The sequence below is a fragment of the Rhamphochromis longiceps genome, linkage group LG13 (genome assembly GCF_057381845.1).
Source record: "Rhamphochromis longiceps isolate RC_006_pf linkage group LG13, R_longiceps_female_GT1.1, whole genome shotgun sequence".
Taxonomy (NCBI): Eukaryota; Metazoa; Chordata; class Actinopteri; order Cichliformes; family Cichlidae; genus Rhamphochromis; species Rhamphochromis longiceps.
Window position 1 is genome coordinate 7,864,445 of NC_140569.1, and position 8,912 is coordinate 7,873,356.

At 39.6% G+C, this 8,912-nt stretch overlaps 1 long non-coding RNA gene across 1 annotated transcript; it reads left to right on the plus strand.

Annotated features, from left to right (window-relative positions):
- The first annotated feature begins 1,568 nt into the window (after nt 1–1,568).
- LOC146655311 (uncharacterized) lies at nt 1,569–5,847 on the plus strand. The gene is made up of 3 exons (XR_014914300.1): nt 1,569–1,850; nt 1,939–2,154; nt 5,463–5,847. It is a non-coding gene; the product is annotated as an uncharacterized LOC146655311 (long non-coding RNA).
- Nucleotides 5,848–8,912: the final 3,065 nt, after the last annotated feature.

Consider the following 8,912-nt stretch of genomic DNA (forward strand, 5'->3'; position numbering starts at 1 on the left):
AACTAACTCCTAGTGAACCTTACACTGAGGCTATGGATCCAACTCGTTGACCTTCCTTTTCATGTGACCAGCTGGACACCTTGGAAACCTGCTGAGTTTATGGATAAACTCTTCCCCCAAATTTTAGGATCATTAAATTAGTTCACCAACTTTTCCTTTCACAATAGATGATGCATAAATGACTCATACATAAACAATCTGTGGTAAAGTCACAGTTGCTTTTCTTGCCTCTGAAATGAAAAACCTCATTTGGCTTGCAGGAACCGATGCATAAAACCAACGTTATGCTCTTTCACCACCCCTCGCACACACAAAACTGGTTTGCAACCACCAGTTCACTCACAGATGGTGAGACAATAAGCATAGTCCAACATCTGATAATCAGTACAGAACCTGGAGCTTTTTAGAAAAACTTAACTTTTAGAACTTTCAAAAGCACAGTGCTCCCTTTAGGGGAATTTCCACCCCTTAAAACATTAAGACAAGGTTTATTCTTTTAGTTCAGCCATTCTACATTCATTCTATAAATAATACCTATAAAAAAACAATATTTAAATCCATTCATTTTAGCAGATTCAATCCAATGCCTGAAAAAGTCTTGAACTTCAGAGGATTTAGAAGATTTACTTTGTGGAAAGTCATTGAAGACTCACGATAAAGCACCTCAGAACAACATCAAACTTTTTTTTTTTTTTTTTTTTGTATTTCCTCTTCCAAGGAAGCTAAACAGACTTACTGTGACTGCAAAGACTACATCTCCTTTTGGAGGGGTATTAAATTACATGTCATGTGGTTTCCCGTTTACTGCAGGTTTAACCCTGGCTGTGCTCTCTAGAGCCACCTTTTACCACAAGTGACCTGACAAGAATTGTGGCAATTTATTGTAAATGAAACATTTCAGTGAAGTGGTTTGCATGATAACGACCTAGAAGTGACATACTGGTCTGTGAAAGAGCATAAGGCACTTGACTCAGTGATATGTTTTTTTGTGTGAGGACACACTGAGAGAAAAAATGATCATAGAGATATGGGTTCTGTGGTTCACAGAAACCACTGAAACTTTTACACAAGTTCTGCTTGCTCAATAAGTCAGAATATCTGTTTGCAGCTTTCGTGTCTTATCACATTTCCCGTAAATTAGAAGGGATTGGGGGAAAGGCATTCAATTTCAAAGAAGCTGGTATTTCAGTCGATATTACAAAAACCACGAAGTGAAGTGGTGGTAACTTCAGGCAGACTTTGCAAACAGGTTTGCATAAAAACATCTATTGTCAATGAGATTTTTGTTTCCAGATGATTACATATGTTGGTTACAATGTTTAAGGGATCCATGGGAGACATATAGTGCATATTCTTCATTCTATTTACTCATCTGCCTACACATCTTTTAATTGTCTCATTAAACCCTGCTGCAGGTATGACACTTTAACATAATCAATTAACTCACACCTGTTAGGAGGTGGTGGGTAGGTGTATTGTTGTTGTTTGGTTTTTGTTTTCCTTTTTGGCATAGGTAGGTGAGGCGGGGCTTGATGGCATTCCGGCACACCTGCGGCGCATCGGACGTCATCAGTGAGCGCTTTTATGGAGCTGAGTCACGGACGTCTGGTGTCGGAGTATTGTCGCTGTCACAAGTGGTAACGTGTTTGTGCAAGCTGAATCTGCTGATTCCACGCTATTGAGCTGCATGTTTTTAGGATCCATCTTCTGCCTGCTTCTACTTTGTTTTAGCCTGTTCCGCTGCCTGCTCGCCTGCCTAGTTTCTTTGTGTTGGCTACTGTGGATCCCTGACGGAGAGCTACGTTACACCAGTCTGTGATCACTGCTACAGCTGTAGTTTTGTGTTTCAAGTAAGCTCTCCAACTCTCTCCGTCCACTTTAGTTTAAATCTCGGCTGTCGACGTTACTCCGTAAACTCTGTTTGTCCCTCGTTTTCAGGTAGCTCCGGTGCGTCATCTGCCCACCCACATACCTTGGCTCTGTCTCATCTCTTCGGCTTTGCTCTCCTTGCACATTTTTATTTGTCACTGTATATAGCCCCCTCCCTTGTAAATATTCCCCATCATTGTAGATAAACTTGCATCACAACTCTCTTGTGCCCGTGTGTGTTTCTGCCACTAAATCCATCCGTGCAGTTTTCCTAACAACACCTGAGTAAGTAGTTATTGTTGGCACGTGTTGGCGCGCCCACACACACTCACTCACACACACAAACACACACACACACACCTATAAGATTTTTATCATACATAGTAATATACATTTAATCACTACCCTTGTAATGATAAGGACTTACGTGTTTAAAGGTGACTCAGACAATTGCTCATTCTTGCAATCGTGCAGTAATAATTAACATATAGCTTAGACAAGGCAAGGCAAGTTTATTTGTATAGCACAATTCAACAACAAGGTGATTCAAAGTGCTTTAGAGAGACATTAGCATGCACACACACAAAAAAGCAAACAAACACTGATTCAGCAACTGTAGCAATTTGGTTCTCTTTTTCCCAGAAGTCTGAAGTTTTCCAGTAACTGCGTCACATCAGCATCAGCATCAAGTTGACTTCAAGTTCCAGCAAAGCAAAGCCAGTTGCAATATTTAAGCTTGTTTAAAAAAACCACAAATCCTTATAACAAAAAAAAAAGGTTTGTTTCAGCCTTTTTTACACTATTGTACAGTTGAATTTAGAACAACATAAAATGCAAAACCCTGGTCTTTAAAAACAATAGATACAAAGTACTTTGAAGTGTGTTGCTACATTGCACAACAGGAAAGTACTGTTTTTAAACCACTGAACAGTCACTTTAGTGTTAAACCAATGATAAGGACCCGCATAAGATGCACTTCTACACTTTCTAAAGTTACTTAGTGCTAAAAGCCAAGAGCAACTATTTCTAATCCTTTTGTTAAGATTTGGACAATTTGAACTGAGCACCTGAGACAAAGAGATAGAAAGAGTGCGCTAATTTAGGATTATGTTGTGGTTTTGGGTGTGGTTACCCAAAGACAAGAGGCATGCCTGAGTTATGGGGGACAAATCTAAAAACTTGCTGGACTGGTTAAGTCTGACATCAAGGTGGCTGTAGCTCAGGTGGTTGAGCAGTTCACCAACTTCTGTCTGCTCCGGTCTGTATTTATGCCAAATATGCTTGGACAAGATATTAACCCCATGGTTACTAATCCAATGCATCCACTGGAGTATGAATGCATGTGAATGTTAAATAGGAAGCAATGTGAATGTGTGTGAATGGTTGTCTGAAGCACTTTGAGTGCTCAGATAAAGTAGAAAAGCGCTTTATAAGAACAGTCTGTTTACATCAGACTTGCTTAGACGTGATAACAGCTTAAATCATTCTATTCATTTATGTAGGTTTAGAAAGAAGATATTTGTTCAATACAGCATAACACAAAGATGACTCCAAACACACTTTGAAGCTTCAAAGTATACACAAACTATAAGGTGAATGATGAGTCACCCAGGCATTACATGTCTGTTTGTTTATCTGATGCCATGACAACAGTTTATGACAGTTTAGCAACATGAGATTATTTTCTGTTTCTTTTTATCTAAATCAATTTATTGTTCACAGCTGTTGTTCTCATTTATGTCACTTTTGATGTGTAGCTTGACACCCTACAGAAACCATTTTGACATTCCAATTTGACTGAGAGGCCACTGATGTTACTGATATGTCAGTATTTCATTTGAGTCTCCAAACTAAGCTTTACAATTCCCATTGAAAACAAAACCACCACATCATGAGTCATCACCCCCTCAGTTCAATTCAATTCAATTTTTATAGCACCAAATCACAACAACAGTCACCTCAAGGCGGTTTATATTATAAGATAGACCCTATAATAATAGATACAGAGAAAAACCCAACAATCAAATGACCCCCTATGAGCAAGCACTTTGGCGACAGTGGGAAGGAAAAACTCCCTTTTAACAGGAAGAAACCTCCAGCAGAACCAGCATCAGGGAGGGCCGGGGCCATCTGCTGCGACCAGTTGGGGTGAGAGAAGGAAAACAGGATGGAAGACATGCTGTGGAAGAGAGAAAGAGATTAATAACAAGTACGATTCAATGCAGAGAGGTCTATTAACATACAGTGAGTGAGAAAGGTGACTGAAAAGGAAAAACTCAATGCATCATGGGAATCCCCGGCAGCCTACGCCTATTGCAGCATAACTAAGGGAGGATTCAGGGTAACCTGGTCCAGTCCTAACTATATGCTTTAGCAAAAAGTAATGTTTTAAGCCTAATCTTGAAAGTAGAGATAGTGTCTGTTTCCCGAATCCAAACTGGAAGCTGGAACTGCAGAAGAGGGGCCTGAAAACTGAAGGCTCTCCCTCCCATTCTACTTTTAAATACTCTAGGAACAACAAGTAGGCCTGCAGGGCGAGAGTGAAGTGCTCTAATAGGGTGATATGATACTACAAGGTCATTAAGATAAGATGGGGCCTGATTATTTAAGACCTTTGAATTTTGAATTCAATTCTGGATTTGACAGGGAGACAATGGAAGGAAGCCAATACTGGAGAAATCTGCTCATTCTAGTCCCTGTCAGTACTCTTGCTGCAGCATTTTGGATTAGCTGAAGGCTTTTCAGCAAGTTTTAGGACTTCCTGATAATAATGAATTACAGTAGTCCAACCTGGAAGTAATAAATGTACGAACTAGTTTGTCAGCGTCACTCTGAGACAGGATATTTCTAATTTTAGAGATGTTGCGCAAATGGAAGAAAGCAGTCCTACATATTTCTCAAAAACATAACATTCAGCCCATTTTCAATTAATGTTCCATTTCAGAAAAAGTTTCAGATATTTCAGAAAATATTGTGTTTCTTACACAGGTCATCTAATAAACACATATTTAAACACATATATTCTTTAATTTTCTTTTTTAAAAAGAAAAAAATACACTATGGTTGTGGCTGTTTTGTGAAAGGCTGTACTACAGTACATGTCAATGCAGTATGTGAGAGGGAGCAGGAGTTATCTCTCTAAAGTAAATCATTGCTGGCTGTGATTTGCTAACATCAAATTCAGTTTAGGTTTATCTTGCTAATAAACCTAATAGATCCCCTTTTTCTGTCTTAATTCTTCATGGCATAGATTCAACAAGGTCCTGGAAGCTTCTCTTATATTTTTATATAACAGTATCAATTCCCAAGGCAAAAGGATTCAAAAGAAGCAAACTTCCAGTTTGCAAACACATAATCAAAAAAAAAAGGTGTTTACTTCACACCCTTATACAACCTCCTTCTATTTTTAAGACAATCAAAATGGAATTTACCTAAAGGTCATATGAACCATTCATGCAGTTTGTTTACGCAACTTCGCTTCTTGTCTGATGTCATGGCAACACTTTTAAAAAAAATGCTAGTGACATAAAGTCAGTAACTGTAAGTGGAGCATTTAGAAGAAGTGATTGGAATATATTTTCTCTCCCATTCAGGGTGTGGAGTCCTGCATGGACCCGAGGGGAGACACACCCTTGAAGACAACACAACAAAGGAGGAAGAAAGGAAGAAAAAGACTCAAGGAACTAAACTGCACTAGAGATGTACCCAACATAAGTGAATCTGAAAAACCTTCCTACAGTTTAGTGTCAATTTAAACAGCCGCTCAAGTTGTTTTCCTTATTAAAATTATGGTTGTCTTTTGGAGAAATGTACAGTATGTGAAAGGAAGTTGCAGCCATTATTATTTAAGAATGTCTTTGACTGTTTTTGTGAGTAACATCTTTTTACCCTCATGAGTCATGGCTTCTTTCTTTCTGCTCATGCGTAACATTTTTTGTCACATGTACAGTATGCTTTAACTAATGACTGGGCTTTTCAATAAAGAGTTGTGAACCAGTAAAGGACCAAAGAGTTTATAGTAACTTAAATCAGGCTCAATATCATGTTATAACTCTTAGTTTGTTTATATATCTTGTTGAAATCTAAGATCAGTGTAAGTGTGGCTTAGTCCTGTTTTAATTCAGTTTTATCTGCATAATCCCAATTCAAAACCCAGCAATGTCATAGAGAATCCCCTACAGGAAAGCATTTGACAACAGTGGGAAATCTGCAGTGACTGGCCCTCAGGGCCTAAATGGAAAGAAAAAAACAAATGAGCAAACAGAAACAAGAACACAATGTGAAGTGTGAGAAAGCATAAGGTATGATAAGCAGAAGTGAAAGAAGAAAAAAAATGGCAGAGAAGTGATGACAGCGCAGGTCTTAAGCACAGCCTCGCTGATTGCCGTCAATGGATATCAAGTGAGCAGCACAGGTGAAGAATCAAGGCTCTGCCCACAAGGCAGACACAGGAGAGCACAGGAGGGCAGTGGAAAAACACCAGGTGCTCACCTGGATCATGACACCATTACAATACAATTTAACTAAAACCTCTAAGATACCTCATAAAAATGGGAAGTGAAACAGACACAATGTCTTTGTGTCGTCTCCCTGACGATCCTGTTCCCTGGAACTCAGAGAGCTTTTCCCAGGAAAAGCACTTTTGTGATTTGTTCACTTAGAAAGGATTAATTGCTTCCCTTTGTCAAAAAAAATGGTAATATCATGCAGCGGCGCAGCTCTCCACTGGTAAGGGTAATCTGGCTCCCTTGTTGAGCTCCAGCCAAACTTTCATGTCATAAATTCACTACAGTTGTAAGCTGCTGCTGCTGCATGTCATCTTACTGAACATCTTAGCAACTTTAAAGTTAACTGCAATGTTTTCATTCTGAATAGGTTGAAAAAAAAAAAGAATGACCATTTTGATGAAAGTTGGGTGTAGTTATTTTTCCTCTGTCATGCCTGTTTCATTCATTTTGGAAGCACTGTCCCTGCATAGCTACCTTTTTAGTGTCCCCACCAGTGCAGACCAGGTCTCACAGCAGCCCGAGCTCAAGCAACATACAAAAGGGATGATTTTGGGGTCAGCTCATGCAGCAAGACTTGAAGTTTGAAGTCTAATTTAAAAATGAATCTGGAGCCATGCTCCCTTTAGGTATAATAAAATGTCCAAAAATGGAGTACACCAAAAAGTGACCCGTGTCTGAAACCTGTCACTTTAACAGACTGATTATTCTAATCCTTTTGCAAACCCACTGACTTCAAAGGGCTTGTCTAAGACTCTCAGAGGTATTGATTGTTATGCTGCCAGTCCTTACTTTTACTTCCGAACTACACATAAACTCAACCTGAGCTAAATGCTGAGTCACCAGGCTTTTTCCAGGGAAGTCAACTGTCATGTATTTTTTGTGAAGTCAGGAGCATAAGTCATTTTAAATGTGACACATTTAATGCAGTTGTTTTGAGCAATTTTGCAAAACTTCCTTTTCAGCTTATTTGTTTTGACGTTCGAGGACGTGGCAGCTGTCCGTAACATGCTGCTGACAAGGTAATTTAGTGTTATTGGAGCATTTTGGAGAACTGATGTGAACATAAAGAGGAAGAGTACAGTGGCATGACCATATGACACCATACCCTCACTGAAAATTAGACTGAGGTCATTTATAACATAGAAATGGATCTGAAATTGCAGCGCTTCCATTTGAAAAGTTGCCAAAAAATGAACTGATCTCAAATAATCACTCAGTGAGTTCATGTATTTTTATTCAGCAGTGTTTATCATTTCCTGAAGCTGCCATGTGATAATGTGTGATGTGTCTTTGAGAATGCCTCTTAAACTAGACTCTCATGGGGCTGTCTGCCTTCACATGCATATGAACTTGAACGTCCCCTAATGTTGTTTTGTTTTTTTGTTTCTGCTTGTTTACTATACAGATTCTAGGTATGAGCAACCATCTCAGCTGTAGGCAAAAGATGACAACCAAAATAATTGTAAAATATATTTTATTAGTACAATCATAAAAGAATGAAGGACAAAACAGTCCAGTGTACCACTTGCAACATGGATAAAACATACATTCCAAGGCCAGAGCCAGTTATGCCACAAGTCAGGTACTCTTTACATGTTGATTGCTTTAACTGGGATCAGCAGTTGTCCTCCAACACCCACCACCCTGTGAGCAGAAGGCCGATAATCATTCTGGCCTCGGCAACCCAACTCTGCCTTTAGGCTGCACCATATAGTAGGCCCTTGTCAAAAACAGGGTCTTGCAGGTTTTATGGAAAATGCCATTTTTGTTCATGGTTGGTCTAATAGCCCCGTGTTGGTGTTCTTCCTGCATCATCATAATGACACTTATGTCTAAGTTCAATAAGCACGGTCAGTAATCTCTCATATGCCTACTTTCCTGGGTGTTCTGTTTTTCTGTATAAAACATAATGTTCAATACTGATATTATTACTCTAGTCAACCTCAACCTCTGCTTCAGATGGTTTCAATCTGTGCTCTCTGTCATTCTCCCTTTCAGACTCTTTTTCGTGCAACCCGCTGATAGGTTCATAGCATAAACCTATTCGCTGGAACGTTCAAGACAATTTACTACACAGCAAAAAGTAAGACACTAGTAGGCAAAGTTCTTTGTGTTACTCATGCATGAGGGAGACCTGCCTGGAGCCAAGTGTCGTTCCACCCACTTGACCTCCGTCAGACTCTCAGCCAGGTTCCCCATAGCACTCGTTTTATTGTGGTTACATGAATATGCATAGGTTCATTAACATATGATGTTTCATACACACACAAAGAGTACCTTGCCTGTGCGTTGTGCAAGTATGTGTGGGGTCAGAGTGTGACCCCATGAAGGCTCCCCAAAGCTGGTGCCAGGAGTCTAGCGGTCCCTCTAAACAAAAGGCTCTTACACTCAAACAGATATACGTGTGTTTGCTATACCATATATCAGCAAGAGAAGATACGACCTCTCCTAGGAGGTGTGTGATCTATGCCAGAACACTCTGTAGAGGAGTGAAAGCACCCCCCTCTTCATGCTACACAGAATTGTTACAGACCT